This window comes from Phoca vitulina, unplaced genomic scaffold (assembly GCF_004348235.1).
Source record: "Phoca vitulina isolate PV1807 unplaced genomic scaffold, GSC_HSeal_1.0 scaffold76, whole genome shotgun sequence".
Classification (NCBI taxonomy): Eukaryota; Metazoa; Chordata; class Mammalia; order Carnivora; family Phocidae; genus Phoca; species Phoca vitulina.
Genome location: NW_022589779.1, coordinates 3,750,130 through 3,777,837, shown reverse-complemented (window position 1 = coordinate 3,777,837; position 27,708 = coordinate 3,750,130). Strand labels below are relative to the sequence as shown.

Genomic DNA, 27,708 nt, shown 5'->3' with positions numbered 1-27,708 from the left:
GTTTGTAGATCAAAGACCTTTCTAGATAAATTAATTATCCAAGATTCTCAACCAAGAGATATTACCTCTTTGTACAAGACACTGTATTGAGTACAAAGCTTCAGACTGAAGTAGATATATTCTAATATAGTAAATTTAGGTAGTTATTGACATTTTTTACTTTGCTTTTGCTAAGGTTCCAAGAGTTTTCAAAGTAAACATATTTTACTGATTTATATGTACATATTTTAAAGATCATGAAAATAAAGTCTTTTTTTTAGCTTTAGTCATTCTAAAATTTCATTTTAGAAATGTATTTGTATTTATATTATAAACAAATGATTCAGTCATTAATTGGGCTTTTTAAAAAAAACTTTAAATAATATCCAAGTATACAATAAATAGGAGATATATCATTTAAAAATTGGTAATTTATGAAGTTTAGAATCAAAAGTTTGTGTATACTATTACGTGAACAAGCTATTTCAATAGAAGCTTCCTTATTCTATTCCTATATATTGAGGAATATAGGTAGGAAATACTAGAGCCTGGATTTGAACTCAATCTGTCTGATGACAGACACGATGACAACCAAAAATAAGTCTTTGAAAGATCAATTCAGTCCTTTACGGTAAATATTACTCAAAAGTTTTTATACAAGATTCCATTCATTTTTTCTTAAATTTAATTTATAGTAAAATAGTAATAGTTATATAGTTATATATAACCATGTAAATGTTTTTTCAAATTATTAAAAGTTTAATTTATTAAACAGCGTAAGTGTTAATAAATTATGCTTGATCGAAAAATTTATTAAGAGTACTTTTTGAAACAAGCAACTAAAGAAAATCTAAGAACATGTCAATGTATCCATGTTCTTCTGGTTCTACATTTTGTATCTCTAGATTTCTAACTGTAGCTACAAATTATTGCTTGTTCTTCCCCAGCTCCACTCATAGATATCAGAGAGTCTGCTGGAACTTGAGCAACTGATTGCTATGCAGAGTACATTTTTTTTAAAGATTTTATTTATTTATTTGACAGAGAGAGCGAGAGAGCACAAGCAGGGGTAACAGTAGAGGGAGAGGGAGAAGCAGGCTCCCCGCCAAGCAGGGAGCCCGATGCGGGGCTCGATCCCAGGACCCTGAGATCATGACCTGAGCCGAAGGCAGACGCTTAACCATCTGAGCCACCCAGGCACCCCTGCAGAGTACATTTTTAATCTCTTGGTTTATTCAATCTAAGAATTATTGCTAAACTGATGCTATGACTGTCTCAGTGCTGTAAAATTAATTACTTTGGCTTTAGTCTCCTAAAATGCATTTTGTATACACACACACCCCTAATACATCTCTCTCTCTCTCTCTCTCTCTCTTCACACACACACACACACACACACCTATATATATTGCATTTAATAATGCATTTTTATATATATACATGAACACACATATACTGCATTTAATATTGCATTTAATAATGCCTTTTTATATATACACATAAACACACCTATATATACTGCATTTAATAATGCAGGTATATATATACAGATATACCTTCCAGGTCTGTATGCTTTTCCTAAATCAGTTCTCCTGATTTTTACCTGCACTTCAGATCAGAGTTCATTTATATTCCAGCAGGGGTCAACTGTTGCTAGTGTTGCTTTTATTAGATATCTGGTAGTTGTGCACATTGGCTAGTTTTAGCAGATCTTTAGACTCGATTTCTTTCTTAACTAAATTTATCTTATAAAGCAGTCCAAACCTCTTGAATAATTTAAAATCAAACTTGAATATATTTTTCTTTTGTAAATTTATTTTCACTTGTCCCCACTAACAAAGGAATTGAGAAACTAAAGGCAATCAGTTGAACAAAAACAGATTGTCAAAATTCAGGTTGAGACTTCAGAAAAAAAGATTCTATGTTGAGACTTCAGGAAAAAAAAAAAAAAAAAGATGAAAGTAGATGCATTGTTTTATGTGTTAAATTGAACAAGAACACCAGGCTTTTGAAACTCACTTTTTCTGATTGATTCAAGAGAAAAATTAGATAAAATTTCTTGTGGTTTTCATCTCACATTGACTAATATGGGAAAAGGGTTTCTCCTTGATGTTTTTGCCAAAAAAATCCTAATTCTAATAATAAAGCAAACACTTGTTTATCTAAGTATTTTAAGCTATTTTAACACTGTATTCCTCAAGAAAATAAAGTGCTATGTTGGTTTGACTTGGACAATGTGTTATAGCAAAGAAATATGAAGTCTATAATGAAAAAGGCAGTTTTCATTCACTGGATTGAAAATCAAGACATGGATGGCAGCTTTGACTCTACTGCTAATAAGCTGTGAGAGCCTGGGCAAGTGAATTTCCATTTCTGGATTTTTTTAGGGAGGAATTACTGAGCTCTTTTGAGAATCTGGTGAAAATGCACAAATATATAAATATATACAAATCTACGTAGTATTTCAGGGAGCATGCAGATTCTTGGAGCTGGATAATTTACTGGTATATCATCTGTGATCTGCTTATACATAAGGTCAAAAACCCAAGTGATGCATCATAAACTAGTCTTTTATATTTTACCAAGGTTCACTGGATCTTTTAACCTACATTGACTACTATAAGGTTAATTTTCCATACTAATACAATACTCAAATTAGCCTTTTAAAAATTACACTGTAAAAAAATGAACATGCATAAGTCAAAATTAAGGGCATCATAAGCAAATAACCTTTGGTAGTTTTTCTTGGAAAATCATATCTTAAACATGTTCCTCTAGATTATTTAAGATGTTTGGCATATTAAAGCCATTTATATCTAACCCAGTAAAATTTATAGCACATATGTTCAATAGAAGAAAATAGTTGCTAAATTAAGGAACCTCTCACTCTGTGGAAACAGTCTATTAAAATTCATAACTTACTTGTCTACGAACTTTTATAAATTGATATCTGTGCCATAAGAATATAATCTTTTAATATTATAAGATTTGAAGCATATACATTTGGTTTACAGTATAGCCAATGTACTTTCAGTGTCTTACACCCTGCCTCACACAAAATAAGCATTTAAAAAATCGTGAGAGAAGGAATGATTTTCCATGAAAAATATTTCAGGTTTACAACACATGGTTTTATGCAACACATGGTAAAGTGGGTTCTGGTGAGAGCTGGTAATATCATTTGAACCATGTGACTAAGCAAATGATTCTAGTTAAATCTTGTGTTTTTAAATCTGTGTTACACACTGTTCCTGCCCTAGACTCTGCTGGAAGTCTACTGCTTGCTTGCAGGCTCATACTCTCAATGACAGATGGTTTTTAATCTTTGCTATTTGGCTTCCAGAGTAGGTGTATACTGCTAACTCATGTATTTTCTGCAACATGTAGAAAATGACTCTGGTGGCCATGCTCTGTAAGGAATCAGATACTTTCTGGGCTCTGTAGCTATGGGAGAAAGGTTTTAAATGCTTTCTGGTGGGAAAAGCCACTTTTTGCTTAGAATTATTGTTGGAAAAAATATCCAACTGTGAAAAGCCACAGTTGTGTAAATCGCAAAGTAATTCCAGGACTTTTTGTTTGATCACCTCATGCCTAATACTCTGAAGGGCACACATACATATTAGCAGGAACATACAGTGTTGGTAATATTTCCTACTTTTTTGACATGAAAAATTAGAATTCTCCTTGAGAATGGGAAGAATCCTTCCTCAGCACCTAGTATATTCTAAATCTCCATTGTGGCACTTAACAATTTATATAGTAATATTTTATTTCCACATCTGTCTCTCTAACTCTTTCAACAAGAAACTATCTTTTCTCTTCTTATCCCTAAGACCTGGTCAAGAAAATAAGGTCCATGATAAATACTCAATTAATATTCATTGAGTAAATCACAGATAATAAATAAGTCCTCACATTGGAATGAGCCTGGACTGGAATAGACACTCCCTTGTCTATTTCAGCCAGGCAAAGATGGAGCTCAGAAGCCACTCAGGAAATTATGCTCTCTTATGCAGCATCTAGTCTTTGAAACCAAGGACTAAGGTTTTCTCAAACCCAATAAGCCCTCAAAAGATTTTCTTATGTGGATTTATGCCAGAACAATCCAGTCCATTAGTTGGTAAATAGGACCCCTTAATAACTTCAGAGGAACTATAAAATTCTATTCTCAATATAATGAAAGCTGCAGGGGATTGTGTATTCATTTATCTTGTAGTAGGACAACTTGAATCCTCAAACAACAGGGTGTTGCCATGTGAGCTTCCTCTGGAGAATTGAAACCCAAACTGTAAAGAGAGCAGAATGGTCTGATTGGTTATCAGAGCCACCAGAATCTGTAAAGCCTCCATTCTTAATTGGGACCAGAAGATTCAGCTGGTAACAAAGTCTCCCTGCCTGCGTCTCTACATATGTGAAAGGATTATGCTACTTCACCTAGTATTTTGAGCTCTCATATTCTAAAATCATTATTTAATAACCTGAAATATAAGGTAATAAGTTGCTCTATATCAAAGAATAGATACATGAAATAGAAGTGTATTAGAACAGAGTAAAAAGAAGAAAAGCAAAAAGAAAGGAATGGGGGAAAAGAGGGAGAAAGGGTGGGAGGAAAGAACAAAGCAAGCAAGGAAGGAACTATTAAAATATTTCATCGAGCTCCTCCACATCCCGGATGTTTTTGTATGTGCAGTATTTCAATGTCCTTCCTAGGTAAATAGCAAGGCTTTTCCTTTTTATTAGCCCTGTTGCAGCTGCTGTTGCTTACAAAGAGATTCACAAATCAAAATAGATTCAGTTAGCTTTTCAGTAATTCCAAAAGGTGGGGGAACATTGCCAGAGAAGGACAGCACTCCAGTATCCTAACAAGGAGTCTTGTTAGCAAAACAAAGTGTGAATTGCTCAGAGATAATTCCCTGCGGTTGGTAATTCCGCTGGGCTCCTCGGTGGCAGCACGAGCTATTTCTCAATAGACCAATGCCACTGAACAGAATGTCAAAAGAAATGCAAAAAAACTAGCTCTCTTGAAACATTTATTCTTCTAGATTTATCTTTAGGTCAGCATGATTCATACTTATTGCTTCTTAGCCTGGAGCACCTAGCACAACCAGGAACTGAGGAAGCTAGAGCACAGTGTGAATAATGAATGAGCTACATAAGCAGAAGTCTGTGTACCCAATCAGTAGTGAAGGCAAGTGCAGAGTGGCAGGCCAGCATTTTCATGGATGATTTCTATTATTTTCTCTCTCAAGGGAAAACAGGAAAACGAGAACCAGCAAGAGCTTGAGGGACAAACGCCCGGATTGAGATTGGAAGACTGTTCATTCGCCTATTGCTTCAGTCCTCGAAATTGCGTTACAACTGCCTGATTAAGGTATATGGAGAAAACAGAAACTTTGATAGTTGATGCATCCCTCTATCCCCATACCTATCTCATGATATGTGGCGGGGTGGGGGGTGGGGAAGCATTTGTGTAGAAGACTGAAGGACTGTATCTCTTACCTTAAAAAGTGTTTTATGATATCAAAGGAAATAGTATTTCTCGCATCTTTTGAAATTAGTATTAGTGCCCTTGAAGTGCTAGTTTACTTGGTGGGGCACTGGCCACTTATATAACATTTGTGCTTTCTCTAACTTTCATTTTGTACTTCATCAAATCTGAAGTTGTCATGGTTCATTATCTGTAGATGATCTTGAGCAGCCCTGCACTCTAAAAGAATATGCCGTGGCATCTGCCTCTGTGGTTTTGTGCCCTGCTGTACAGATGATATTTCAGCAAGAGGATTGGGTAAGGGGCTGAGAGTGGAGGCAAGATTTGTCCCAGGCTGATGTTTCTTTGTGCCACACTATGTCTTCCTCTTTCGCATGTGCTTTATTCAGCAATGAAGTACATATATCACATTGTGACTATTACATATGTTAGAGGACGTAATTGGGGTTGTAAAGTATATGCTTGAATGTCTTAACTAATGAATTCCATCAAATTCAATTACCATTCTTAGACTCTTCATTAACCAATCAAATTGTTTCTTTGGTCTAAGTCATTTCTCACACACTTTCATAGGCATAAACACAATTCTATGAAGTAAATTGGAGTGATTAAATTATCATACTAGGCATTACTGGAGTCCCGTGTTACTGAAGTTTTGGATTCCTAAAGAATTGCTTTCACATTATTCTCATCGTGTACAAGAGAAAGGATGTTAGAGTATAAGACTGTGTCTTCAGGACTTTATTTCACTATTTGCATCTTTACTCATTTTTCCTGAGGAAGTTGGTCACAGTAGGTTACCAATACTAAAATTACATAGAAGTAAACCAACTCTTATAAATGCAATGACTTATAACACAAGCCTACTGGACAGATTTATTTAATATCACAAGTCCTTCCCCTTTTCAGAATGAACTGTTTCAATACCACAAGTTTCTCCTCTCTCTCATGCAGTATGGTACTTCAAGGCAGATCATAGTTTTATTGTTGAAACATGCTTCTTTACTAATTCTCATAATTTCTTTACATGAACTATTAAAGTGGTTCTGAAAATGCATAAATATCCAGAATCAAAAGTACTTTAGTTTCCTAGGAATTAATTGTCACAGTGCTAATGTATCATGTTATTTCAATAACTTTATAATGAAGGACATGTGCTGATGCTGTGGCAGTATGGTTCTCACCATAGAATTCTTAAAATATTTCTATTTTATTTTCTTTAATGCCATCTATAAACAATTTTGTCTTCTATTCTGCAAATATTTTGAGAAACACCTGAAAATATAGCCTGAAGCCAACCTACAGAAACATTTATTTCTGGGTTTCATGCCAGACTTACTTAAATTAAAATCTTTGGGATCAGGCTCTAGAACCAACATTTTAAATATGTATATCAGATGACTCCAATGAACTCCAAAGGTTAAGAACCACTACTCTACAATTTGAGAGCAAGGAAACAGCTGAAAAGAGAGCATGATAAAACTATAGACATAGAATTGATACCAAAAATGAAAATACTGAAATTAAATTTTGATTTTGATTTTTTCCTACATATTTATATTTACTGAGACTGTACAAGGGATTTTAAACTGTTTATTTCCCCTTTAATATGAGCCTTAAATATATTGAAATTAAAAATCCAATATTAAGGATGGCAAGGATAAGAAGATCTATTAATTTAAAAGCTTCCCAAAGTTGCTAAATAATAAATGATCTGTACAATGGCAAAAGGTATTAAATCCATAATTTATACAATTATTATTTTCTCATTTGAATCTTTAGTCTTACAAAGCTTTCTAAATAACAAGTTATTCTTTCAACATTAGGTATGTCTAATAAGCACCACTTGGTTAGGAATTTCAACATGTACTTTTGTTATGGTTTCCATTGAGACAAGTCCCATGGGTGTTGAACTTTCAAAAGATAATTTACTGATGCAAATAAGTAAAATCTTTTGTGTTAGGGGTTCCCCATTTATTCATAGGAGAACATTTCTATGTTGTCTAATTTTAGTAAGAGGATTTTCTCATCCTTTTATTTTTAGTGTGAACAAATTATACCTTGTTTGCCAACTTAATATGCCTACTTCAGAAGTAAGCATACACGTAAGCGGGAATTAGGGACAAAGAATTGTCTTCTGAGCCATGAAAAGACAGAACTCGCATGGGATGAGAGCAGAAAGCAACATTAGATCCAATAGGAAAACTACAGATAATGTTTGAACAATAAAATTAATTCTGCCTTCCTACGTGGTAGAATCCACTGAGACAAGGATCTAAAAGAAATCTTTAGGTGAACTTATTTTATAAACATGTCCTAAAATGATTGGAACAATTTGTTTTCCAAATCCATAAGAATCCTTTTATAAATAAAAATATTCTTGGTTTTCAGGTAGTTTTAAAGATCACATTTGCAATTTAAGCAGGCACTAGCTTCAGTGGGACTGTGCTTCAAAACCTTAATTTGTAAATTAAATATTTAGGACTCTAACATCACTTTCACATAAAAACAATGCTATAAATGATGTTAGATGTTCAGAGTCAATTTTTTGAAATCCACAAAATCATAGTCAAATCATATGATTTGTAGAAATAGAGCTTTGAAGTGAAAAATAGTAGAAAACGGTACTATATGATTCCAAAACATTAAACCAATTCAATAACATACTTTTGAAAATTGTGTTTACTTTGAGTAACAGCTCTAAAGGGAAGCAAATTTGACTATAAGTGAATGAGAAATCAAAAGAGAAGGTAAGGTTTTTCTAAAACACAGAGAAATTAGTGATGACAGGAGCTGTATTCTCCTGAGTAGAGGAAAAGGTGATGGACAGAAGGGAAGAGATGTTGAGTAGAGCTAGAGCATGAGGGGCAAAGTGGTCTCAAGTGTGGGTCGCTATTGGACTAGCATATTGGACTAGCTACTGAATAGAAAGGATAGTGATTCATGGCTATGTTGGTAACTCAGGGGAACAGGTGTATTCAATGATTTTAAATGAATGCATACATATAGTAGTTATACATTAATTTAGAAAGCAGATGAACAGAGGAAGTGTTTAAGCAGAGACAAAGAGCATGAATGTTTATTCGGTGAGCACCAAGGAATAGTGGGAAGAGAGAACTTGTGAGTCTCATGGACTTCTACTGATGGCTTTTTCTCTGAATTACTTGACCTCCACTCAAGGCTTTACTGAACTCCACTTTTTCTGTTCTTTTTTTTAGACTTATTTATTTTAGAGAGAGAGAGAGCAGGAGGTAGGAGCAGGGGGCGGGGGCGTTGGGAGAGGGAGAGAGAATCTCCAGCAGACTCCATGCTGAGCATGTGGAGCCCAATGCAGGGCTCTATCCCATAACCCTGAGATCACCACCTGAGCTGAAACCAAGAGTCGGATGCTCAACCAACCGTGCCACCCACGTGCTGAAATACTTCTATTTTACTATTTCTCTTTATTTTTTTGTTAATTAAATTTGGATGGTGTGAGGGAACAGGCAGCCACTGTACCTGGGGATGGAGGACCAGGAGTATGAATAATCCAGGGAATAAGGCCCAAATAATGGTGTATTTATCTTATTTTTCCTCTATTCTTTGGATGTTAAGGTCTTAGCAGTCCCAGGTAGAGCCCCCTTTACTTCCATTTAACCAAAAGAACAAGTGTTAGAGGTGGAAAACAGAATATTTCCTCATGACTAAAATTCTCCATTCAAAAAAATTTAATTTCAAAATAAAAGCCTGTGACGTATAGTACCTCTTGCTTTGATCTAAGCCTCCCTACTAGGTTAATTTGCAGTATAAGAACAAAAAATTAGAAAACTATCCTGAAAAGGGGCCCATAATTCTCTATCAATTAAATTTTCAGAAAAAATAATTGTCTAAACAAAAAGTTTCTAGAATCTCTATTAATACTATTTAGGTTGAGGCATAAGAGAATTCATCATCTGGGTTCCTAAGATCCCTCCTCACTCTGGATATTCCACTAGGGGGAAAAACAGTTTATTTTCCATTGAAGAAAGTTGTTAAAGGATTCTTTAATTATGGGTAACCCCCGCCCCCTTTTCCATTCCATTCTCAAGAAATAAGAACAAAGGATAAGATGGAGGGTTGATAATATTTGAAGGAGAGTCTTAGGACAGTCAATGCCTGTGTGAGTTATCTCAATCTCTATTTTGCATCTTTCAAAAACTGTGAAAACCTGAGCTTAGGGATGCCTGAGTGGCTCACCTGGTTAAGTGTCTGACTCTTGGTTTTGGTTCAGGTCATGATCTCAGGGTCCTGGGATGGAGCCCCATGTTGGGCTCCCCACTCAGCAGGGAGTCTGCTTGTCTCTCTCTCTGCCCCTCTGTCTGCTCACTCTCTCTCAAATAAATAAATAAATCTTAAAAAAAGAAACCTGAGCTTAATAAGACAACAATGATATCACTACCCAACCTTGTGTGTATTTCCCAAATGCTTTTCTCCCCCTATACCTTTGAAGCGATACTTCAAAACTGCTTGAACAGTGCTGTATCACCCATTATCTTCATATATAAACTTGTTCCATGTTCCCTGTACTTAGGTTTCCAATTAATATGTCTTTGTCTTCTACTCTCGCTTGGCCCAACAAAACTTGACCATCATGGAGCCTGAGTTCACTCATTTATTTATTCAATTTATTTATTCAACAATGACTTTTGTGGGGAACCTGGGTGGCTCAGTCGGTTAAGCATCTGCCTTTGGCTCAGGTCATGATACCAGGGTCCTGTGATTGAACCCCGCAACGGGCTCCCTGCTCTGCGGGAAGCCTGCTTCTCCCTCTCCCACTCCCACAGCTTGTGTTCCCTCTCTCGCTGTATCTCTCTGTCAAATAAAATCTTAAAAAAAAAAAATGATTATTTGTTAAGTACTTCATATGCCAGTCACTTTTCTAAGCCCTATGTCCAGGCTTCTGTTCTCATAGCAATTTTGTTAGTGGAGAGACAGACCCTTATGAAAGAACAAATACATAAATATTCAGACCCACTAAAATATGAGTTATCCACTAACTCAAATCATTTTTTTTCTACATTTTTTTCCTCCAAGTTTTTTCCAATCTTTATTGGATCCTACTCTTTAATCTTACTGATTCTTACTGTTGTCAACCATGCACTAAAATCTATCTGATTCACTTACTCTTTTAAGGCTTTACATCTCCTTAAATGGAAAGGACAAGGAAATGCATAAATTTACATATTAGACAAAACTGTATTGCCTGAGAAATCTAATCCAGATAGCTGGGCCCAAATAACACCAGATAGCTACAGTGTGGCCATTATGGAATCAAATACCCTACAAACCAACTCACAGAAACCATCTTTTCTGATCCTGAGATTTTCCTTAATTATATTTTCCAGTGATTAAGTGTTCTATTCTGGGACACATCAGAATAAATGTTTTGCTCCATTGTTCTATCTGGTCAAGTGACTTTGGTACGGATTAAGTTAGACTAGCCACTTTTTAATTCAATAAGGATTGTATGCATCTAGTCAATGTAAAAACAGCAATAGACTCTAGAGGATTCACTGTGGTAACAGAAAAGAAAATGATTTAATTGAAGATACCGGATATAAAGCAGACAGTAGAGGATAAGAAAATACATGGCAACCTATGTATATATTTTTAATATAAGAAGAGATAAGCCAATATCCTGAAAAAGTTGCAGAAATTGGACAGGTTAATAATTTCCCTAATTAGCACTTAAAAATAAATAGCATTTAAATGTAACATATAATTAGAGAACCACTTTAATAATAGAAATGATTTTTACATTTGCTTCTGCTGATACTTATTTCAGCCTAATAAAATATTTTATGGAGAGTTAAATACTTTTTATGGTAATTTAATAAAAGCAAAAGTTTTGTTGCTTTCATTAGTTTATTTAGCATGGATTCATTTTTTTATTTGAATATATTTTTCCCAACTGTTAGGCATTTAAAGAATCTTCATTTTGCCATACATTTAAACACTTAAGTAATGTGTGGCTAAGCATTTCTTGAACATATATATACCCAAGAGAATACTCTAGTTCACATGAACATGGGAGAGAACTTGATGTAATCCTATAGAGAAACAGAACCAAAGTAAGAAATGTATAAGATAGATAGGAGAATATTTTTTTAAAAACCCAGTAAGAATGTGAAGCAACAGAGGGATATGTTGAAGCCTAGAAAATTATTTCAGGTGCTATGAACTCTGGAAAGTTGTCCATTTCCTAACATTGTAAAATTCACACTTAACTACCTGAAGCATTTTCTAATTTTACTACATGCATCTAGATTAATCATTGATCACAATTTGTATCAACAATCCTGATGAACTGAGATGAAGTACTCACCACTCCTATTCATATATGCATATCTTAACAGCAATATTATTGTAAATATTTCAAATATATAGATCAGCCAAATAAAAATGTAAAAATCCTCAAGGGTCAAAAAAAAAAAAAAAAAGGAGAACTCAAAAGCAGAGTACAAAGTAAGTAGAAAGGCTAAGATCTGATGTCATGACTGGACAGGGAGGGGTGGGTCCCTTATCAAGTCTCTAATGATCAGAGATCTGGAGCTGAAAATCTCATGTATATTCAAGACCCAAGAAGAGCTGCCTTCTCTTTGATGAAGCAGCAAGAAAATTGTACCCATTGATCCAGGGAAGTGACTAGAGCCTGTCTGCCTAGAAATCTAGATGAAATGGGGGAAAAAAGTAGCTCTACTGTGACAAATCAGGACACCAGGCCGTGGTATATACCAGTATGAGGTTTAAATTTATATTATTCACAGTGCATGATTCCTCCAAATTGTACATGAACTAGTGGAAACCTACAATTTTGTTTAGAAACCTATCTGAGCCAGAGCACACAGGACCCCTTAATTAAAAAAAAAATCCTGAAAATGATTTTTCAATTAAACAATGATAAAGGCCCCACATGAGAATTGTCCGACATAACGAAGAATAAGCAGGCACTACAAGCTAGAATCCTAAAAATTTGAAAAATAATTGTAAAGAAAAAAGTGAAGAAGTAGAAACCAACGGGAGGACTTTATAAAAATAAACTAGCAAATTTGAAAAAGAAATAATACTCAAAGAGAAGAAAAATATAGTTTTCAAATTTAAAAACTTAATGAAAACTTTAAGGAGGAAAAGAGAAATGGCCTAAGAGAACATTAATGGCTATGAGTTATATCTGAAGAAATTATCTAGAATGAGCACAAGAGTGTTAAAGTATGGTAAAGTTAAGAGACAGGAAGGAATAAAATGAAGAAGTACATCATATATCTACTAGGAATTGCAGATGGATAATTGTAGGATAATAGCTGAGAATTTTCCAGGTTTGAAGAAAGATGTGAATACCATATAAAGAATCATTCCCAGGCACAAGCCAGATAAATAATAACAAATTCACACATAGATACTGTAACAAAGCCACAGAACACCAAAGATAATGCAAAGACCTTAAAAATCAATTAGAACAGACAGTATATAAAAAGGTAATGAAAAAATAATCATTTCAAGTGTTGAAGGAAAACAGCAAACTCAAATTCCATGCTTATGTAAACTATTTTTTCAAGAGTGAGAGCAAAATAAATATACTCTCAGAAAATGGCTAAAGAAGTTCACTACTCATAAAAAATTTTGAGTAACAAAATATGTATTCTCTGCATTTTAGTGAAACCCTGGTTGTAAATGTTTTAAGCTTGAAAACTTGGTTATTCGGGGATTCACTAAACCAAAATACATTATCATCAATGGAATATTATTAAAGACCAAATTCGTTGCTAGCATATCTTTATATATCAAATGTTTGAAAAATTTTTTAAAGATTTTATTTGTCAGAGAGAGAGAGGCCCAAGCAGGGAGTGCGGCAGGTAGAGGGAGAAGCAGGCTCCCCGCTGAGCAAGGAGTCTGATGTGGGACTTGATCCCAGGACGCTGGGATCATGACCTGAGCTGAAGGCAGACACTTAACCGACTGAGCCACCCAGGCATCCCAAATGTTTGAGAATTTTAATGGCATGAAAGAGGTGCCCTTTTGACAGCTAGTTAAGTGGCCTGAAATGTGGAAACTGCGCACTGTCCTAACCATTTACCTTTTTCGGGTTGTAAGTTTCTAGCATTGCCATTATTCTTAACAGCAACTTCAAATGTGAAATCTGTATGCTCTCCTAAGTTCATCCTTCTAATTCTTGAACTGTCATTAGAGTAGCCTTGTGCATTTCAAAATGCACATCCAGACATTTAGATGTACATATACATATATTAATGTCTATTTTGCTCAAATATTCTGGAATAGTGTGAAAATTTTATAAATAATTTAGTGGCTAAAACTTTATACCAATCCCTTGCCCAGCACACCTAAGAAATAGAGGATAGCTGAGCTAGGGGTTGTAGAAAAGATTGTTGGGATCATTGGAGTAAGTTCTTACCAGACAGCTTATGATCATTCACAACTTCTCCGTATTGAAACAAGTAATTCCATGAAGAAGATAGAAGAGCATAGACTAATGACTGAGTAGCTTAACAAGACTGAGCCTTTACCCAGGACAAAAACTTAAGAGCTCCTAGAAAAAGACCAATTATTAAGACAAATGTGTGTAAATAACTTCTCTACCTCTTAAATTGATTAGAACATTTACAAATCAATTATAGTCCTTTATATGCCTGTGATGTTTTCTTATGTCCTGGACAGAATGTGTCAAGATAATTAACAATTCAAAGCCTCTTAGCAAGATAGTAGTATATAACTAGTATATTATTCCCATTCTATTTCATTCTTGAAGCTAATGTACTTATTTATTAAGATGATCATAAATTAGGAAACAATAAAGGAATGAATTTAATAGAAAAAATAAACGTTCATGAAAGAAACACACTATATAAAAGTGAATTAAAATTTGCTATCAACTATATAGAAAATTAGATGGAGTTTTTGGCTCACAATAGCTTATTGATGGGCAATATTAAAATGCTGTTATAAATGAGCATTATTCTAAGCTATCCATGTAGAAAGATAACAGGAATAATCCTGGGCATGATCACTGTACTGGAGAACTGAATTCAAATTTAAGTCCATAACTGAAGAATATCAGGAATAAAAATGTAGAAGGAGTAACCAAATTAGTTAAAGGTTGTGCAATAATCTTATAAAAAAAAAGAATAAAGAAATTTCAAGATGTTAAAATGAGAAAAAATGAAGCACCAAATGAGGACATAAAGTAAATATATGCCATTACAAGAAACATTGTATAGTGAGGACCAAAAGGAGAGAAACTTGTCTAAATTGTAGAAGAGTGGTCGATGAGATGATGTAATATTCTGCAGGACAGAATGTTGAAATCTGCTCCAAATTTGTTTAAAAAGACAGGTATTTATCTTTTTTGAAAACTTTTAATACAATTCTGGCTGACAATGGAAAGATGCATTTTTTAATATTTCCTAACTCTCACATATTTATAGATAAATATTGAAACTGCACTTGGAAAGCTTATTGTAATAAATCTGAAGGTTTTCTGAAATATGAGCATAACATGACAGTTTTCTAGGTGATAAGTTATTTTATGATTTTGTTATTACTCTCCAAATGGGCAAAGGCAAACCTGAAGAAAAATCTTTTAGGAAAATATTATCTTTCCAAAATGGTTCCCTGTCAAGATGGCAGCTGAGTACAGAGACTGACTAGATTAATCCTTTAGGTTTAATGGTTGTCTTGATGTTCCAGAGGAGAAATGATCACTCTGTCTTAACATCAAAGAAAGCACTCCTCCAGGCATAGAGCGATCCTGTTCACATTCCTCACACCCCCTACATATTAATGGGCACATTCCAGGTAGAAGACATGATAATGAATATTTTATGTTGTTTTAGAACTTTTAATTTCAAAAATATTGGGGGTTTTTAATCTACTGTAAAGATACTTAGTTTTAAAATTTGATTTTATAATTTAGTTACTTGAGTAATTTTTTTAGACTGACTTATGATCAACATGCTTCAAGTTTATTTTGGATGCAAAATTTCTCCTCACACAATCTACCAAAATCAACAAAGGAAATCATTTCAAAAAGTATTCCTCCAATAAAAATTGTCTGTAGTTAGGAAAATTGACATTAATCTATTTTTATTTACCAACATCCTTGTATTTTTTCTTTATAAAAGCACTTTGGAGACGGAAGAGAAATTAAAAGAAAACAAAAAGGAAGGAAATTTATATACAACTTTAAAAACTATATGCAATTTTGCCTGATTTTCATGTAGCTTAGTATTCAATTCTTAGCTGGTCTTCTCTGATTCCATTATGGTAAAGACAGGAGTGGCAGTGTTTTCCCACCAGTTTCTTCTGCATAGATAAAAGCATTCAAACCAAAAATCTAACAGTTTGTGTTTCTCTACTGAAAGAAATGTCTCTGGTGAGTAGGGAAGATGATTTACGTGCATGTACCTGACCTTATAAAAAATAATCTTTGGTTCATCATAAGTTGAATTGATATTGCTATCAAACATGTACTCCAGTTTCTTTTTGTATATCTCTAACATACCATTTAGGTTATAGATCTCCGATACCTTAGAACACTGGACAGTTTAGAAAAATCCATTGTGTTTTCCCCCTAATTTTTTTTTAGTTGGTAGTTTTTCTTCTTTCTTTAATGAAACCATTTTAAAGATTTTTTTAAATTTATTTGAGAGAGAGAGAGAGAAAGACAGCACCAGCAAGGGAGGGGGGAGGGGCAGAGGGTAAGAGAAAAGCAGACTCCCTGCTGAACTGAGAGCCTGATGAGGGACTCGATCCCAGGACCTTAAGATCATGACCTGAGCAGAAGGCAGATGCTTAACTGACTGAGCCACCCAGGGACCAGAAACGTAATTTAAAGGTTACAAAAATGTTTGTAAAGTTTTAGCTAACACATTGTAATGACTGAAAATTGCCTTTCCTATTATTTACTGCTCAGAAAGTAAATGTTAAATATATTTATTCTATAAGACAGAGCAAAAGTTACTTGGTTTCTTACACTGAAACTTCTTGTTTATATACAACAAAGTTCCTAACAGGGGAAAAGTAATTCTTCTGCATTAAGCCTTTCCATTCATGTCCTGAAACTACTTTTTTCACCCTTGTGGAATATAAGTCATATACTTATTGATATGGATGCTCACATTTAGTTCATGGAACAGAATATTTACCTCTTTGCTTGTTTCTATATAAGATTCTGGACTGTGGTGAGTGGCTTTCCATATACACATGAAGGGTTAGATACCTTTCTTCTTTCCTACAATGCCATCAGTATTGTGAGGCTCTGAATATAGGTGGAAAACTGACTCAATATTGCTAGTATTTCTTATTAAAATATAGCCACAATGCAGAATAGAGCAACACTGAAATTTTATGAAGCATGACCATGAAATAACAAAACTGCTGTTTTAAAAAAAGCTCATGTACTGGAATTTATATCCAAATGAGTGTTGTCCTTCACTGCGGTCATCTTAGATTTTAAAAATGCTGTCACTATTGAAAATATTTTGGAACTGTTTTAGAGCCAGTTATGCACAAGGAAGCATTTCTCGACAAACCCTGGGAAGGCACTGTGTTAATTACCATCAGTGCAAAAGTGGAGGCAGCCTTTCTGGGACATTTCTTTCAATGAGTTTTTGACCTCATCAAGTATATTTTTATTTTAAATAGTCCCTTTTTTTTTTCGCAGACAAAAAGATAGATATATAGAAGAAGGGTTCTGAGGCTGATGGGCCCGTGAGGTCACATATTGGGTAAAGAAAACATTAAACTTTTTCTAAATATTAAAAACAAAAAACAAACACATAGGAAATACAAAGTTTCAGGCTGGATCCATGAGTATGAGTTCATTGTTTTATTCACACCTTGTTATATCATTTAGTTATATACTCATTCCAGACAAGTATATAAGGTCCTTACTAGAACCTGAAGACTATACATAACCCGCCCCTGCTACCTCTTTGAATGGGGATACAGAACTTTACTGGAGCCTGTAGTACTCTGCATACCTAGTTACCACTTGATATTCAGTTTGCATAGGGATGAATAAAATGGACCCTAAAAAGCCAGCCTATACCAGGTCCAGACAGGTTCACTAATGACCTTTACCAAACGTTTAAGGAAGAAATCGTACCAGTCTTCTACAGTCCCTTACAGAAGATAGACGCAGAAGGAGTATTTCTAACTCATTCTATGAGACCAGCATTATCCAAACACCAAAACTAGACACATTCATTACAAGAGAACCACAGACCAATAGTCCTCATAAAAAGAGATGCAACAAACCTCAACAACAGCCAGCCTGTAAACGATCCTGCCAGATGAAAACAGTAATGGAGCTTGGAGGAATCTTTTGCCTCCTATAAGAAACTGTTCATTTATTCAACCAACATTTACTGTTTAGAGCACTATTCTATGTGGTCATGAGATCAGACTTATTACCATCCCTCATTCAGTCACTTATTAATTCAGTCACCCAACAAATACTTCTCGAACATGTACAATATATCAGGCATTATACTACCTGGGGTTGGGGAATATCACAGGGAGCAAAATAGACCAAATTACTGCCTTCATGGAACTTACCTTCTCTCGGGGAAACAGACAAGAAACAAGATCTACATATAAAATGCAGACGTATATATAGTAAAGATATCCATGGTAAAATTGAAACACGTTATTGATATGTGCAAAGGAGGAGATGAGAATTTAACATGTACATGGGGGTAACATTTACATTGGTTGTTCAGAAATGGCCTCTTTGAGAGGGTGACTTTACGTAAGTCCCTAAAGGATGTGAAGGAGGCAATCTTGACAATGTCTCCTGGAAAAGAGAAGGTAGATGGGGAAGACACAGTAACTAGAGAAGGATGTGAGAAGGGATGGGCTTGGAGATGAAGTTGAGGAGCTGGGTTGACACTGACTCATGCAGGGCCTTGTGGGAAGTGGGCAGAGCTTGGCTCTTCCACCTCATCTAATGGGAAGCCGCTAGAGGGTCTTTTGTGGTGGGGATACCATAAAATGATTATTTTAAAAGTTCATTCCAGTTTCTGTGCAGGAAGATATTCAGGTATCAAAAGTTCAGGCAAAGAGCCAACAGGAAGTTATTGCAGTATTACAGACAAACTACCAGAGGCGAGATAATCATGAAGATTATCCTTCACGAAAGGATAATCATGAGAAGTAAAGAGACCTGAGACATATTTTGAAAGTAGCACCTATAAGACATGTTGATTATTTAGTTATGGGGAACCAGAGAGAAAAACATAAATCAAGAATTCTCCTACGTTTTTGCCTTGAACAACCTGGTGAAGCCATTTACTGTGATGGGAAAGACTCCAACAGGAACAGGCGAGGGAGGAGAAAACACGTTTTATTCTTTACATGGTAGTTTTGACATTCTCCTTGGACTTCCAAGAGATGTCAAATAGGCAGTTAGATATGGGAGGCTGGCCCCAGGGGAAAAGAAGGGAATGAAGATATCAAAATGAGATTTGTATGAAGTAAACTCCTCAGTAGCAAATTAAGGAACACCTTACTAAAAGTTCGTTAACTATTAGTGACATTTATTATTATGTCACCTTATTATGTCTAATTATGAAATCTAACTTTAGGGAGTACCCGGTTTGATCCTGCAGATAACTGCTATCAAAACCTGGGTCAGCCTCTATGGGAGCCTCTTGGCGTATGCCCCATGTTGGCAGCACAGCTGCTGCAATCCAAGTATCATGTTGTCGCATGGCAACAGAGAAAGCAGGATAGCTGAAAGGAGAGAGTGTGGCAGAAAAGGACTTTTTTTAAAAATATAGCTCTCTCTCCTAATTGGAGAGCAAAATCTTTTCTAGAAATTTACCAGCAGACTTCCCCAGTGTCTTCCTGTCCAGAGCAATATCGAACGCCCATCCCTAAACCATTCCTTGCAAAGGGAGAAGGGTATTATCTAAACTTGATAAGACAAGCATGAGTCACTTCTTCTGGCTGAGGTTCCTTCATTAATGAAAAAGCGAGGCTGTATTGGGAAGGTAATCACCCATGTCCGCTACACGAGGCACTGGATTATAGATGGGACTTAACATCAGGACAGGATGATGACACCAAAAATATATCCACTGTACATTCCAAATATTTTTTACCTTCTCTCTGGAATATCCCTTTTATACGGCCACTGCTAGAACAAAATCATACATTCACCTAGAGTGTCACCCATCAATTAGTTGCTTTTACAAGTGAAAGAAAATCAAAACCCAGAACTTAAGCTGGTAATTACAAGGATTATCTCTTACCATAGATGAGAATTAAACAGCCACACACAGAGAGACGTACACACACACATCGCATGATTTCTGGTTACTTCCTGTTTTTATGTTAGCTTAGGGGAAACAAAGCCTAGAATATTATGATCTTAAGTATATTTATTGTGGACTTAAATTCAGCAGATCTGTCTAATGGCCATTTTATCTTTATGAGCCATCATTTTCTCCTCTTTGAAATGCCTCACAGCTTTTGCCCTTGCTGTTCACTCAGGAAATTTTTTTCTTTTTAATTCACATTTCCTACTTCAAAATACCAAATGAATTAAAGTACATGACTGTGCTTTCCTGGCCACAGTAATTGGTCTAAGGATGGGCACTAAATGCAAGCAAGTTAATTATGAAACTCCTTCATATGATTATAATGACTTCATATGCACATACATTTTTATACTTGTCGGCTATTAACCTAGGTTTTTTTTCCTCTGTCTCTTAATTTAAAAATGGAATGAGAACAATGGCCTGCAATTTTGTACTATGTTTTTACAATGTTAAAATTAGTCATTTGCCTATGAGCCAAGATACAAATAAAAACCTTTCTTGTGAAAAGTGCACCTATATTTGTGGGCTTATGGGGCTACAAGTTATAAATTGGAATACAGACAGGAAAAGGAGCTAGTATCAGAAGGATTATCTCCCCTGGCTCCTTAGTTTGCCTATCTACAAAACACAATTTTCTTGTTTACTAACTCAAATGCCCTTTTTTAAAAACCCACAACCATAGGATATATACATCATTTGGCCTATTGAGTGACCCATCTAGGGAAGGTGCTTGATTAAGTTATCTGAAATGCATTTGCTAAGTGACAGGAACTAAATTAGGCATTAGAATTTTTCACGAATAAAATGCGATCGATGCATTTGAGTGTTTCACAGCCTACTTGGAGACTGCCCCTAGTATGTTAAGTAAGATAAACAGAAAGGGGAACAAGAAACGTCTAGGATAAATGAGACCCAGAGAGAGAAAGTTCTCTGAGAAAGGAAAAAAAAAGTAGAGCTCAGATGTAAACATAGTTGATCCAGCGACTGTGCTGGAAAGCTAATGAAATCAATTTTTTAAAAAGGAGATTAAATCAGCTAAAAATGGGGAATAGACCTGTTGAAGAATCAGAAACGGGACGATCAGAAATATTAGAAGGAGAGCTTAGAAAATTCACAGGCAAACAACCTGAATTCCGGAAAATCAGTTTTTGGGTTTGTGCACATTTAGAAGAGGGGTCACTGGATAGTATGTGAACATAAGCTTATGTATGAGAATGTGTTAGGTGACCTGTGAATGTGGCCATTCACCTGCCACTTCTGTGAGTGGGGTTAATAGATATTAACTGTTCATTCCTTTCCTGAGACGCTCCCGTATGCCAAGCACTGTGGCAGAAGCAAATAAGAGATGAGGGCCTCTGTCCTCAAAACGGTCATAATCTCTGATACACAGATAAAAAGCAATGTGATAAAATATATTTGCCATGGGCACCTGGGTGGCTCAGTCGTTAAGCGTCTGCCTTCGGCTCAGGTCATGATCCCAGGGTCCTGGGATCCAGCCCCGCATCGGGCTCCCTGCTCCGCGGGAAGCCTGCTTCTCCCTCTTCCACTCCCCCTGCTTGTGTTCCCTCTCTCACTGTGTCTCTCTCTGTCAAATAAATAAATAAAATCTTAAAAAAAAAATAAAATAAAATAAAATATATTTGCCACAGCTCCTATTCTGGTAATTTTTTTTTCTAATTTTAAAATCTAATCCAGTTCGCCGATTGGCATTTAAATCATGACTATCTGGTTTACACCATCCTCCATACAGTTATTTTGTTTTGTTTGTTCTATTATAGGAAAAAAAAAAAAAACAATGTGAGTTGATAACTGCATGTGTTTTTAAGTACAAATTCTTATCTGTGTCTGCCATATCACACTGTATTGTGAGAAGTCCGAAATTCAGGTTCTTTCTTAAGTTTAATTATCTGGTACTTTCCTACAGCAGTCTGTCTCCTATTGACATGTCAGATTTCATTTTGTTCACATGTCTTTGGTGTGCGTCTCCTTGATATTGATAACAGAGGCTGGTGTAAGAGCTTATCTACTTTTGATTCCGAAAATGTAATAAAGAAGGGAAATATAAAGCAACAGCCAGATGTACTAGTTATTTAAGCATCCATCCAACGTTGGGGAATTCATTGTATGCACAATGCAATGCCATCTCACTGCTATCAAAGACAAACAGCAGTGGCAAGGGACAGCACTTCTTTGACAAGTAATTCCTTTGAAGGAATAAATCATTGAAACAAAACAAGCTAGAATGGTATTATGTGAATCTTCTTTTTACTTTTAAGGTATCATCATTTCATGAATGGGCTCTTTGGTACTTATCTTATTCTTTTTTACTTCAGAACAGCAACCCTTCTATTTTTGCCTAACAATTTAGGAGTAGAAATGTGGTGAGAATTAGGAGACTTTACTCTTTGCTCTTTTTTATTTTTAACTGTATTTGGTCCATTGGAGTAGATCTTAGATAATTATCAAAATTAAAGAAACGTTTGAGGGAAAACATAATATGAGAAGATATCCTAAGAAGTTATGTAATTCTTGCCTGCCTGTGCAGATTTGTCATTTGTAAAGGCCTTCTGAAAAAGGAGTCTCACAATATCTTGTAGAAACTCTTCCTTATATCTAACCCAAATCCTTAATATTCTGTATTAGCCTTGTATTTTCTCCTTTCTTAGAAAATTTGTAGTCGAGTGTCACGTCTCTTTGGCCTATGGCCAATGCCAAAAACATGAAAATGTAGACATTTAACAATTGTGGACCCCTACATAATTAATTCTGTTTCCTTTGGATTTCACAGATGAAAGTAAACTTAGATTTATAATTAAAAGAAGGGAAGAATTATTCATTTGGAATCATTTTATGTAAAAGAAGATTTTTCATCATTGATCTAAAATCATAAATCAGCCATTTTTATCCAAGAAAATTCTAGAGAAATAAATTTGATTTTCAAATGTGATTAGAAAAACTCAGACATTCAGCCTTGCCCTTTCTATGAACCCTTTCCCAGGTTAACAAGTTTTCTCGGTCTCGTCATTTTTGGTGCTGTTTATAAAACTAATAATTGCATGTAAGCACTGAATTTATTTATAGATTTTATAAAATCATGCTGAATTGTTTAATGGATCAGTATGTGTGTGCCAAGCTGATTTGGTTCTGTGTGGATTACTGATTGAGGAAAAAAAAAAATAGCTGAGTATTCTGTAGTGAGGGTTATTACAGGAAGAGTCATTATTTCCTGGAATATTTATTTTGAGGGGCCATGGGCAAGTTGAGGGCCAGGCTGCTCACCAAGGTCATTGTCCCTCTCATACTGTTGCCTTTTCCCCAACTCAATATCCCCTTGGGAGGAAGAAAAAAGAAAGGGATAGCTCCTTTTTTAGCTATGCCCCGAGCGCCACAAACAACAGATAGCACCTGGAAGTCAGTGTGAGGGTTGAAATATTTAAGAGTTTTAGAAGTGGTTATACCTGGACTTGACTCTTAACCCTACCAGCTACCTGTGTGTGACTTGGCAAAGTGACTCACCCCCTCCAGCATATTGTCTTTTATATGTAATAATTGATTTCTTTTAAATTCTTTTTATTTATGCAACAATTTAAAAGAGTCCTCCCAACATCATCTCAGACAAGAAGTGAAGGTAGATAAGGTTTTCCAAACTCTTTTGACTTCTAGTTTGTCAGTGGCATGAGGTTCTATTAAGATAGAACTTAAAATAATGCTCGTTAAATAGTAGGTGGTGACATATGAATGGGTCCTAGAATCATCTTAGTGGTTTGTAACCAGTAAGAAATGTATTTCTTACCATGCGTCAAAACTTGAAAAATCTTTAAAAGCTACTGGTCTAAGGAGCTGGGTCATGCAGTACAATGTAAAAGAAAACCAAAAAAAAACTTCTCATTCGCAATCCCGAGCACAGACCAGCTCTTCAGGAATACTGGAAGGAAGGAGTACAGGGGTATCTCCAATGTCTGTGACTGCCTTGGGTCTTCTTGGTAGTCATGTTGTTGCATTAAGTCAAGTAGATGAGCTGCAGATGTCTATGTGCAAGGGATATCTAGCAACTCACAATGTTCATCTAGTCGGACACTTGTGGGAAGAAAGCAAATAGATCAGTACATCCTTGTTTAAGAACTATTTAGGTGCCTTTCCTAGAAATTCACCATGCTAAGATTACTGCAGAGAAAATTCTCTATTCATTTACTCTATGTACTTTGATATTTGTTTTTTGGCATTTTTTTGTGAGCAACAAGATGGCTACTCTACGCTAATAAAATCCTCACACATCACCCCACAACTCATCCACTCCGATAGCTATATATCTAAAGACTCAGAGCCTGCATTACATTTCTCTATTTCTAATAACAGAATATGAAACTGTCGGGCCTAAATTATCCTGGACCCCAATCTGTGAAAGGACATATAATCATAGGAAAAAATATATTCCTTATCAGAACAAGCAGCTGTGCTCAAATATTGACTGAGCCGCATAATCATTTGGGCAGAGTATATCTTGCAAGGAAGGACAGTAATATTCACATGCTTGTATTTTTATTTTTTGTGAGTTGGGTATTTTCCCTCCAGAGTAATCATTTTCCACATTCTTGGTGAAATCAGGTTGATGCATCAAATCAGCCATCCTTGAATATTTTAAGCCTTTGACATTAGGCCCTGTAATGCTAATTTGCATATTGCTTACTGATGTGAACGCCCAGTCAGAAAATCAGCTATTCCACTGGGACCCCACTTTTGTCTTTCTAAAAGCAGTTGCACATCCATAATATTCAGCTTCTGGAAAGAAAAACTTTCAAACTAAACAGACTGTGCTCGTTTATGTTAAACTCAGTTTTAAAGAAGCAAACAAAAGAAAAACACATTTTTTGAACCATATAAAATTGCTACTTGACTCATTTTGACATGTAAAAATGGCAATTTCAAATAGTTCAATCTGGGACTACTTTTTTTTTTTCTGATACTAGTTTTGAAGAAGATAAAATCCTGTGTCCAATATACAATTCCTTTTAAATATCCAGACTTTCTGAGTTTGGCCAGGCTTAGATATGGTCTGACGGTTTTCTTTATTCTTGTATTTAGCAAAGATTTTCCTAAATTCCTACTATATTCAGAGTACCAGGTATGTGGTAAAGACAAAGGTAAAGCCAACAGACTCTTAAGAATCATACAATGTTTTGGGTTGGTTTGTTTTGTTTTGTTTTTTTTTTGATAGTAAGCTGGTGGCAAAACAAAGAAAGTTAAATGCTTCTTTTCACTCATAAAGTGACACAGAACTTGATAATCCATCAAAATGTGTGGATTTTCTTAAATATTGCTTCAGTTTGGGATTACTATCATCAAATTGCTTCTTATATTGGCCCCTTACATATTTCCTCCTGAGTAGATTCACTCTACAATCCACCTGCCGGTGTAACTTACTCTTTCCCAGATATTGTTCCCCAGTCTTTAATATTAATGATCTACTCTAAGAATTCAACCACCTAAAGTATCCCTGTGTCTTGAAGCATTAACAAAACACCAAGGCAAGTCTTTAATGTTTAATTGCACCAGCTATGATCAATAAAATATTATAGTTGTTCATATGTTACTGTACTTTGTTTTTTTAGGAGAGGCGAATGAGATGTCCATGTACTTTGCCCCTTTATAAGATAATTCACTGGATGGTCCATCTGTCGCTATTTCTAGTTCTTTCACATTTACTTTAAAAGTTGCATCTTTTTGTGTGTTTTGTTTTGTTTTGATTGGAGGGAGTCCTTTGTTCTGTGTTACTATTTTGAAACTATTGCTTCCACCCATCAATAGAGAATGCAGTAGGGCTTTTGTTTTCTTCTTAGGACCCTCGTTTTGTCTTTCCATTGACAGTCCCCTCTGTGAAGGCTGCACTGAGGACCCCCAGACGGTAGCCTGAGTCCCACAGACAGAGCAGCTAAGCCAGGGATTCTCACCCTCAGCTGCACACCGGAATCACCTGTGGAGTTTAAAAAATACTGACCCCCGGGTTCTGCTCCTGAGATTCTAATTAAATTGGTCCAAATTGAGGCCAGGGCATCAAGATCTTTTAATCCCCCTCAACCCCCCCCCCCCCCCCCCCCGGAGCAAGTCTAATGCACAGTAAAGTCTGAGAGACACTGGCTGAAGTTTTAAAAAGAAATCCCTAGCATAGCTGCCTCTTTGGTCTCATTGAAGCTGAGCCCAAACTTTAGAGTTAGCAAGTCTATATCCACTTTTATAACCCATTTTGGTGATGAGCTGGCTACCATTTATACAGTTTTTGCCCCCTGCCCTAAATTCATCAAAAGTGGAGTTCAGATCTCAGCAAAGGTGAAAAACAATACCCATAATAGCCCTCAAGTCACTCTTTGGTATCCACTGCAAGATTATTCTACTCACATGACAATTTGGGCAGCTTTCTCCTGAGAGTAATTAACATCTGTGTAAAGATGTAATCACCTGGAGCAGCTATGTAAGCCAGAGCCATCTCAAGAGCTTTCGTTTCTAGAGGCAAAGAAATTGTATTACAACAGCATTTCACCAGCATATCTTAAAACATCAGTGTAATCAGTACTAGAATGAAGCATTGTAAGACTGAATAACAGAAAGAGATTAATTTCTATTAAATATCTACATCTTTTGGTTCTCTAAAGTAGATTAGGCTGGGAAGGAATAATGGAGGATTTTACTCAATCTCCTCTGACTGTGCACAATTCCTGCCCTTGCTGCTGAGGCTCACCAGAAGGGGGGGAAAAAGGAGTAAGAAGTAGCCCCAAACATGTAACTAATCCCCAAATTAATTGCTGTTTGAATGAACTGCATTGTTATTTTGATTCAGCTTTAATTTACATTGACAAGGACATCTTTTCCTTTAGAAAGAAAGATTTACTATGTAACATTATACATGTTTAGAGTCAAAAGTTTGCCTGAAGTTTCTGAACTGTTTACCATTGTCCACATGTCAGCTTCATAATAATCCAGGTCTTTCCCCATCCATTACTGTTATAAAAAGGTCTACCTATACAATTATGAGTATAATTTTACCTCTTTCTTTCCACGTGCATATCATTTTAAGAGAACCGAAAGATCTTTGTCAGGTTTTGCTGTGACTTTTATGTTTCAAAGCCTCAGTGCACTCAGTAAACTATAAAAAGTAGGCATCAATAGTAATTTTTAATGAATATAACATTTCTGTTCCATATTAAAGTCCAGCTGCTCTCAAGAGAATCCCTTGGTCATCTCTGCAGCTATGGTTCTGGCTTAGGGAAATGTTACTGAACACTAATTTTTGCACAGGGGAAGGGTTGGCTCCAAGATTTTACAAGAGAATCTCACAAAAATAACTTTTCTCTTTGACTACAAACTATACTTTATTGATACCAATTTAAGAGGAAAACATGAAATGAGAACTCTGCTAGGTTTCTGAAGGCTTGGGGTCTTACTGGAACTTTGTTAAAACCCTGGGGGAAGAGCTTTAAACTTCCCTTGATGGTTATTTCTGTTGCTAATAGTAAAGGGTGTTCTCAAAGATCCCCCAAATTCAGAAAGACCACATTGACACTGTTATCTGGTCAAGAGATAGGTTTCTAAATACTGCATCAAACATCATATGTAAGAATGACCCCAAAGCATAGTATGATTTGAGGATGCTATAGAGTCTTACTTCATACCCAGCAAACCCATGGACCTGCTTTACTCCACCCACCCAAGTTCAGTCAGGCAAAATACAGAAAATGGGTCAAATAAATCAGAAACATAAAGAACAGAGAAACTCACACAAGTGGCCTTGGAATCACAATGCTTAAAAGAAACTCAGAGAAACAAGGATTGGATTACTCACAAAGTACAGGTAGGCCTGGTCACAGTATTAAGTAAGAATGGCAAGTCCTA

The 27,708-nt window shown here is 35.6% G+C and overlaps 1 protein-coding gene across 2 annotated transcripts in view; it reads left to right on the top strand.

The window, feature by feature from the left end:
* Nucleotides 1-27,708, top strand: part of SYT1 (synaptotagmin 1) — a 520,416-nt gene that overhangs the window by 108,391 nt on the left and 384,317 nt on the right. For both annotated transcript variants that reach the window (XM_032393709.1, XM_032393708.1), the window contains exon 2: nt 5,229-5,350. The gene's annotated coding sequence lies outside the window, so the exon portion shown is untranslated. The remainder of the gene's footprint in view (nt 1-5,228; nt 5,351-27,708) is intronic.